This window comes from Strongylocentrotus purpuratus, unplaced genomic scaffold, assembly GCF_000002235.5.
Source record: "Strongylocentrotus purpuratus isolate Spur 01 unplaced genomic scaffold, Spur_5.0 spur5_contig_778, whole genome shotgun sequence".
Lineage (NCBI taxonomy): Eukaryota > Metazoa > Echinodermata > Echinoidea > Camarodonta > Strongylocentrotidae > Strongylocentrotus > Strongylocentrotus purpuratus.
The window spans coordinates 30,989-40,966 of NW_022145478.1; positions in this window are offsets into that span (position 1 = coordinate 30,989).

A 9,978-nucleotide genomic window follows, 5' to 3' on the forward strand; every position below is an offset into this window, starting at 1 on the left:
GGTGATTTTTCAAATTTTCGAGGGCCAAACAAAAAATAGTGCTCTCTACCCCCCCCCCCCCCCTCCCCCTTCCCCCTCTACCACTGAGTGAAATATCGGCCGGCACGATTTTTTTTTATTTCAGCACATTAAATTTCAAATTGATTTCAAGTTTGGGCCCCCCTAAGAAATCCTGAATCCGCGCCGATACCCACCCCCCCCCCCCCAATAAAAATCCCAAGGCTCCCCTGTAGTTTTTTTCTACATTGCTCCCCCCCCCCCCGCAAAAGGTCCCTATTTTCTCATTGTTTTACATCAACAACAACAACAACAATAATATTTATTATAAAACTCCAAAATTGGTTTGTTTTTATAAATAATAATATCTGCCCGGCAAAATATTTGAAGTAAGTATGTAGATTAAGATCATCAGACTTTATTACACTGATGAGGTGTATTGGGTTCTCTTCACTTGTCTCTTTCTGGCTCTCTTTCTCTTTCTCTCTCTCTCTCTCTCTCTCTCATTGGGACTGAAAAAGTATTGAATGTAATAATGTTTGATAAATAGATAAAACAGGATTCCTGTCCTTCTTGTACTTCGTAAATATAATACTTTACCTTGCTTACAAGTTAATTGCAAGCTCATTGTATAGATCAATTAAGAGAATAGCAATAAATATGGACTTTGAGTGAGATCAAAATGGGTTTGACATCAGTTTTTCTTTTTCAAAGATTAAAAAAAAAGCAACAGCTGGGTGTCGAACCCGATACCTTCCAGTTACCAGGCGATTGCCTACCCACTAGACTAAAGTGTCACATTGCTAATCTCCATGTTTTTTTTTTCATACTTATACTTATTGTTGTAGATGTAGCAAAAGAAAAAACGCAACAGCTGGGGGTCGAACCCGATACCTTCCAGTTACCAGGCGATTGCCTACCCACTAGACTAAAGTGTCACATTGCTAATCTCCATGTTTTTTTTTCATACTTATACTTATTGTTGTAGATGTAGCAAAAGAAAAAAACGCAACAGCTGGGGGTCGAACCCGATACCTTCCAGTTATCAGACGATTGCCTACCCACTAGACTAAAGTGTCACATTGCTAATCTTCATGTATTCTTCATACTTACACTAATTGTTGTAGATGTAGCAAAAGATGTTTTCTGACTAATTCAGAGAGTCGCTTGTTAAAGAAAGAGTATTACATGCTATTTTTTCTTTGTTGAGGGGGGGGGGGTGTCCCCTTTAAAAAAGAGATGACAAGTCAATATTATGGAGTGAAGAAAAAAAAATAACATGGGTTTATATAAAGGAGAAACTGAGACTCGAACCGAGTACATTGCATTGTGAAGTGATCACTTTTATCCACAAGACCATTTTGCCTCACCGTGATAACTGGTTCGCTTTTTGTTGTTAACACTTTCTGCATGCTAATGACTTTACAAAATGTGCCGATTTACTGATTTGACGCTTTCGGGATGCATTATTATCATCATTTTTGTAGTCCGATGTTGTCAAGATTGCCCGTATTTTTTTTCTTTCAGTTACTGATATTACTGATATAATAGTGAGGTTTTATGTTTATTTCATTTAATTTGCAAACTGCTGACTTAAACTTAAAGTGATATGACAAGAGGCCACTGCCCTCACATAGTATAATGAATAGAACACGGGTCTATTCAATTCAGTATATGCTACGAATTCTATAACAGGGCACCAATGAATAGGGAAGCTTGGCTATTCGATTCTGTTTTCAATAGCTTGCACCTGCAATTTTTGAATAGTTACGTAACAAACTACTCAGCTCTTTCTGACATGGCATCAATAATATTAGTGAATTGAAAACAAACCTGACCCTCCCTTCATTGAGTGACTTTTGTTTGGTCAAATGCGAGGATTACCAAAGAGGAGGTAATAATAGCATTCCTGACATTGCAACAATGACCGCGTTATTTTGATGCATTGTCCCTAAACCTACCGAAGAGGCTCTTTGTCCTTGTCTGGGAGGACAAGCACTTTAGACTGGGGCTGTAGTCTGATTTCAAGAAAGGAAACAATTTCGGGACAGTTCAAAATAATGCTTGGAAATGGAAATTCAAATGATACCGTTTTAAAAACCAGAAAGATATGGTTTGAGGACAAGAAGCAGGATGTAATTCATTGCTCGGCAATCTTGACTGTATTTAAAACAGAGCATCCAATATACCTGATATTTAATAGTACTGTACAATGTCAATTAAATAAAATAACTAAATAAACAAACAAATAATGGACCTCTTTAGCCAAGACTGTGGATTTTTATTGTTGAGCACTAAATGATTCTGCTCGGTCATACAGGCTAGGTGGGGGAATGCTTTCAATAGACTTAAATTTGAAAGGCCCTTTGTATCACTTCGTGCAAAATGACATAGGGCACTTCTAATAAATTTATACGAGAAGTAAAACCCTGTTCATCATTGTTTTCGTGTTGCAAAGTTGTTTACAGACTGAAAAAGGGATAGTACGGGACTGTAGAGAGTGAATAAAACTAGGAAATTATAATTGCAAATGTAAAACAACGTTGTAAACCTAGCAATAGAGGCTCTTGAATGCAGTTGTTTAAATGGACATGGCTTTGGATTGCCAGCTAGCTGTCCGATTGCCAGCTAGCTGTCGATTGCCAGCTAGCTGTCTAGAGCCAGCCCCCTAGCTGGATTAGCTTGTGGGGGGGGGGGGGGGTGATTTTTTTCAAATTTTCGAGGGCCAAACAAAAAAATAGTGCTCTCTACCCCCCCCCCCCCCCCCCTCCCCCTTCCCCCTCTACCACTGAGTGAAATATCGGCCGGCACGATTTTTTTTTATTTCAGCACATTAAATTTCAAATTGATTTCAAGTTTGGGCCCCCCTAAGAAATCCTGAATCCGCGCCGATACCCACCCCCCCCCCCCAAATAAAAATCCCAAGGCTCCCCTGTAGTTTTTTTCTACATTGCTCCCCCCCCCCCGCAAAAGGTCCCTATTTTCTCATTGTTTTACATCAACAACAACAACAACAATAATATTTATTATAAACTCCAAAATTGGTTTGTTTTTATAAATAATATATCTGCCCGGCAAAATATTTGAAGTAAGTATGTAGATTAAGATCATCAGACTTTATTACACTGATGAGGTGTATTGGGTTCTCTTCACTTGTCTCTTTCTGGCTCTCTTTCTCTTTCTCTCTCTCTCTCTCTCTCTCTCTCATTGGGACTGAAAAAGTATTGAATGTAATAATGTTTGATAAATAGATAAAACAGGATTCCTGTCCTTCTTGTACTTCGTAAATATAATACTTTACCTTGCTTACAAGTTAATTGCAAGCTCATTGTATAGATCAATTAAGAGAATAGCAATAAATATGGACTTTGAGTGAGATCAAAATGGGTTTGACATCAGTTTTTCTTTTTCAAAGATTAAAAAAAAAGCAACAGCTGGGTGTCGAACCCGATACCTTCCAGTTACCAGGCGATTGCCTACCCACTAGACTAAAGTGTCACATTGCTAATCTCCATGTTTTTTTTTTTCATACTTATACTTATTGTTGTAGATGTAGCAAAAGAAAAAAACGCAACAGCTGGGGGTCGAACCCGATACCTTCCAGTTACCAGGCGATTGCCTACCCACTAGACTAAAGTGTCACATTGCTAATCTCCATGTTTTTTTTTCATACTTATACTTATTGTTGTAGATGTAGCAAAAGAAAAAAACGCAACAGCTGGGGGTCGAACCCGATACCTTCCAGTTATCAGACGATTGCCTACCCACTAGACTAAAGTGTCACATTGCTAATCTTCATGTATTCTTCATACTTACACTAATTGTTGTAGATGTAGCAAAAGATGTTTTCTGACTAATTCAGAGAGTCGCTTGTTAAAGAAAGAGTATTACATGCTATTTTTTCTTTGTTGAGGGGGGGGGGGTGTCCCCTTTAAAAAAGAGATGACAAGTCAATATTATGGAGTGAAGAAAAAAAAATAACATGGGTTTATATAAAGGAGAAACTGAGACTCGAACCGAGTACATTGCATTGTGAAGTGATCACTTTTATCCACAAGACCATTTTGCCTCACCGTGATAACTGGTTCGCTTTTTGTTGTTAACACTTTCTGCATGCTAATGACTTTACAAAATGTGCCGATTTACTGATTTGACGCTTTCGGGATGCATTATTATCATCATTTTTGTAGTCCGATGTTGTCAAGATTGCCCGTATTTTTTTTCTTTCAGTTACTGATATTACTGATATAATAGTGAGGTTTTATGTTTATTTCATTTAATTTGCAAACTGCTGACTTAAACTTAAAGTGATATGACAAGAGGCCACTGCCCTCACATAGTATAATGAATAGAACACGGGTCTATTCAATTCAGTATATGCTACGAATTCTATAACAGGGCACCAATGAATAGGGAAGCTTGGCTATTCGATTCTGTTTTCAATAGCTTGCACCTGCAATTTTTGAATAGTTACGTAACAAACTACTCAGCTCTTTCTGACATGGCATCAATAATATTAGTGAATTGAAAACAAACCTGACCCTCCCTTCATTGAGTGACTTTTGTTTGGTCAAATGCGAGGATTACCAAAGAGGAGGTAATAATAGCATTCCTGACATTGCAACAATGACCGCGTTATTTTGATGCATTGTCCCTAAACCTACCGAAGAGGCTCTTTGTCCTTGTCTGGGAGGACAAGCACTTTAGACTGGGGCTGTAGTCTGATTTCAAGAAAGGAAAACAATTTCGGGACAGTTCAAATAATGCTTGGAAATGGAAATTCAAATGATACCGTTTTAAAACCAGAAAGATATGGTTTGAGGACAAGAAGCAGGATGTAATTCATTGCTCGGCAATCTTGACTGTATTTAAAACAGAGCATCCAATATACCTGATATTTAATAGTACTGTACAATGTCAATTAAATAAAATAACTAAATAAACAAACAAATAATGGACCTCTTTAGCCAAGACTGTGGATTTTTATTGTTGAGCACTAAATGATTCTGCTCGGTCATACAGGCTAGGTGGGGGAATGCTTTCAATAGACTTAAATTTGAAAGGCCCTTTGTATCACTTCGTGCAAAATGACATAGGGCACTTCTAATAAATTTATACGAGAAGTAAAACCCTGTTCATCATTGTTTTCGTGTTGCAAAGTTGTTTACAGACTGAAAAAGGGATAGTACGGGACTGTAGAGAGTGAATAAAACTAGGAAATTATAATTGCAAATGTAAAACAACGTTGTAAACCTAGCAATAAGAGGCTCTTGAATGCAGTTTTTAAATGGACATGGCTTGGGATTGCCAGCTAGCTGTCGATTGCCAGCTAGCTGTCGATTGCCAGCTAGCTGTCGATTGCCAGCTAGCTGTCGATTGCCAGCTAGCTGTCGATTGCCAGCTAGCTGTCGAGAACCCCCCTGGCGATTAATGTGGGGGGGGGGGGGTGATTTTTCAAATTTTCGAGGGCCAAACAAAAAAATAGTGCTCTCTACCCCCCCCCCCCCCCCCCCCCCTCCCCCTTTCCCCTCTACCACTGAGTGAAATATCGGCCGGCACGATTTTTTTTATTTCAGCACATTAAATTTCAAATTGATTTCAAGTTTGGGCCCCCCTAAGAAATCCTGAATCCGCGCCGATACCCACCCCCCCCCCCAAATAAAAATCCCAAGGCTCCCCTGTAGTTTTTTTTCTACATTGCTCCCCCCCCCCCGCAAAAGGTCCCTATTTTCTCATTGTTTTACATCAACACACAACAACAATAATATTTATTATAAAACTCCAAAATTGGTTTGTTTTTATAAATAATAATATCTGCCCGGCAAAATATTTGAAGTAAGTATGTAGATTAAGATCATCAGACTTTATTACACTGATGAGGTGTATTGGGTTCTCTTCACTTGTCTCTTTCTGGCTCTCTTTCTCTTTCTCTCTCTCTCTCTCTCTCTCTCTCATTGGGACTGAAAAAGTATTGAATGTAATAATGTTTGATAAATAGATAAAACAGGATTCCTGTCCTTCTTGTACTTCGTAAATATAATACTTTACCTTGCTTACAAGTTAATTGCAAGCTCATTGTATAGATCAATTAAGAGAATAGCAATAAATATGGACTTTGAGTGAGATCAAAATGGGTTTGACATCAGTTTTTCTTTTTCAAAGATTAAAAAAAAAGCAACAGCTGGGTGTCGAACCCGATACCTTCCAGTTACCAGGCGATTGCCTACCCACTAGACTAAGTGTCACATTGCTAATCTCCATGTTTTTTTTTTTCATACTTATACTTATTGTTGTAGATGTAGCAAAAGAAAAAAACGCAACAGCTGGGGGTCGAACCCGATACCTTCCAGTTACCAGGCGATTGCCTACCCACTAGACTAAAGTGTCACATTGCTAATCTCCATGTTTTTTTTTCATACTTATACTTATTGTTGTAGATGTAGCAAAAGAAAAAAACGCAACAGCTGGGGGTCGAACCCGATACCTTCCAGTTATCAGACGATTGCCTACCCACTAGACTAAAGTGTCACATTGCTAATCTTCATGTATTCTTCATACTTACACTAATTGTTGTAGATGTAGCAAAAGATGTTTTCTGACTAATTCAGAGAGTCGCTTGTTAAAGAAAGAGTATTACATGCTATTTTTTCTTTGTTGAGGGGGGGGGGTGTCCCCTTTAAAAAAGAGATGACAAGTCAATATTATGGAGTGAAGAAAAAAAATAACATGGGTTTATATAAAGGAGAAACTGAGACTCGAACCGAGTACATTGCATTGTGAAGTGATCACTTTTATCCACAAGACCATTTTGCCTCACCGTGATAACTGGTTCGCTTTTTGTTGTTAACACTTTCTGCATGCTAATGACTTTACAAAATGTGCCGATTTACTGATTTGACGCTTTCGGGATGCATTATTATCATCATTTTTGTAGTCCGATGTTGTCAAGATTGCCCGTATTTTTTTTCTTTCAGTTACTGATATTACTGATATAATAGTGAGGTTTTATGTTTATTTCATTTAATTTGCAAACTGCTGACTTAAACTTAAAGTGATATGACAAGAGGCCACTGCCCTCACATAGTATAATGAATAGAACACGGGTCTATTCAATTCAGTATATGCTACGAATTCTATAACAGGGCACCAATGAATAGGGAAGCTTGGCTATTCGATTCTGTTTTCAATAGCTTGCACCTGCAATTTTTGAATAGTTACGTAACAAACTACTCAGCTCTTTCTGACATGGCATCAATAATATTAGTGAATTGAAAACAAACCTGACCCTCCCTTCATTGAGTGACTTTTGTTTGGTCAAATGCGAGGATTACCAAAGAGGAGGTAATAATAGCATTCCTGACATTGCAACAATGACCGCGTTATTTTGATGCATTGTCCCTAAACCTACCGAAGAGGCTCTTTGTCCTTGTCTGGGAGGACAAGCACTTTAGACTGGGGCTGTAGTCTGATTTCAAGAAGGAAAACAATTTCGGGACAGTTCAAAATAATGCTTGGAAATGGAAATTCAAATGATACCGTTTTAAAAACCAGAAAGATATGGTTTGAGGACAAGAAGCAGGATGTAATTCATTGCTCGGCAATCTTGACTGTATTTAAAACAGAGCATCCAATATACCTGATATTTAATAGTACTGTACAATGTCAATTAAATAAAATAACTAAATAAACAAACAATAATGGACCTCTTTAGCCAAGACTGTGGATTTTTATTGTTGAGCACTAAATGATTCTGCTCGGTCATACAGGCTAGGTGGGGGAATGCTTTCAATAGACTTAAATTTGAAAGGCCCTTTGTATCACTTCGTGCAAAATGACATAGGGCACTTCTAATAAATTTATACGAGAAGTAAAACCCTGTTCATCATTGTTTTCGTGTTGCAAAGTTGTTTACAGACTGAAAAGGGATAGTACGGGACTGTAGAGAGTGAATAAAACTAGGAATTATAATTGCAAATGTAAAACAACGTTGTAAACCTAGCAATAAGAGGCTCTTGAATGCAGTTTTTAAATGGACATGGCTTTGGGGCTACCCGCTACCGCCGCCAGGCTACGCTGTCGATTGCCAGCTAGCTGTCGATTGCCAGCTAGCTGTCGATTGCCAGCTAGCTGTCGATTGCCAGCTAGCTGTCGATTGCCAGCTAGCTGTCGATTGCCAGCTAGCTGTCGATTGCCAGCTAGCTGTCGATTGCCAGCTAGCTGTCGATTGCCAGCTAGCTGTCGATTGCCAGCTAGCTGTCGATTGCCAGCTAGCTGTCGATTGCCAGCTAGCTGTCGATTGCCAGCTAGCTGTCGATTGCCAGCTAGCTGTCGATTGCCAGCTAGCTGTCGATTGCCAGCTAGCTGTCGATTGCCAGCTAGCTGTCTAGATGGGACCCCCCTGGCGATTAATGTGGGGGGGGGGTGATTTTTCAAATTTTCGAGGGCCAAACAAAAAAATAGTGCTCTCTACCCCCCCCCCCCCCCCCTCCCCTTCCCCTCTACCACTGAGTGAAATATCGGCCGGCACGATTTTTTTTTTATTTCAGCACATTAAATTTCAAATTGATTTCAAGTTTGGGCCCCCCTAAGAAATCCTGAATCCGCGCCGATACCCACCCCCCCCCCCCCAAATAAAAATCCCAAGGCTCCCCTGTAGTTTTTTTCTACATTGCTCCCCCCCCCCCCCCGCAAAAGGTCCCTATTTTCTCATTGTTTTACATCAACAACAACAACAACAATAATATTTATTATAAAACTCCAAAATTGGTTTGTTTTTATAAATAATAATATCTGCCCGGCAAAATATTTGAAGTAAGTATGTAGATTAAGATCATCAGACTTTATTACACTGATGAGGTGTATTGGGTTCTCTTCACTTGTCTCTTTCTGGATCTCTTTCTCTTTCTCTCTCTCTCTCTCTCTCTCTCTCATTGGGACTGAAAAAGTATTGAATGTAATAATGTTTGATAAATAGATAAAACAGGATTCCTGTCCTTCTTGTACTTCGTAAATATAATACTTTACCTTGCTTACAAGTTAATTGCAAGCTCATTGTATAGATCAATTAAGAGAATAGCAATAAATATGGACTTTGAGTGAGATCAAAATGGGTTTGACATCAGTTTTTCTTTTTCAAAGATTAAAAAAAAAGCAACAGCTGGGTGTCGAACCCGATACCTTCCAGTTACCAGGCGATTGCCTACCCACTAGACTAAAGTGTCACATTGCTAATCTCCATGTTTTTTTTTCTTCATACTTATACTTATTGTTGTAGATGTAGCAAAAGAAAAAAACGCAACAGCTGGGGGTCGAACCCGATACCTTCCAGTTACCAGGCGATTGCCTACCCACTAGACTAAAGTGTCACATTGCTAATCTCCATGTTTTTTTTTCATACTTATACTTATTGTTGTAGATGTAGCAAAAGAAAAAAACGCAACAGCTGGGGGTCGAACCCGATACCTTCCAGTTATCAGACGATTGCCTACCCACTAGACTAAAGTGTCACATTGCTAATCTTCATGTATTCTTAATACTTACACTAATTGTTGTAGATGTAGCAAAAGATGTTTTCTGACTAATTCAGAGAGTCGCTTGTTAAAGAAAGAGTATTACATGCTATTTTTTCTTTGTTGAGGGGGGGGGTGTCCCCTTTAAAAAAGAGATGACAAGTCAATATTATGGAGTGAAGAAAAAAAAATAACATGGGTTTATATAAAGGAGAAACTGAGACTCGAACCGAGTACATTGCATTGTGAAGTGATCACTTTTATCCACAAGACCATTTTGCCTCACCGTGATAACTGGTTCGCTTTTGTTGTTAACACTTTCTGCATGCTAATGACTTTACAAAATGTGCCGATTTACTGATTTGACGCTTTCGGGATGCATTATTATCATCATTTTTGTAGTCCGATGTTGTCAAGATTGCCCGTATTTTTTTTCTTTCAGTTACTGATATTACTGATATAATAGTGAGGT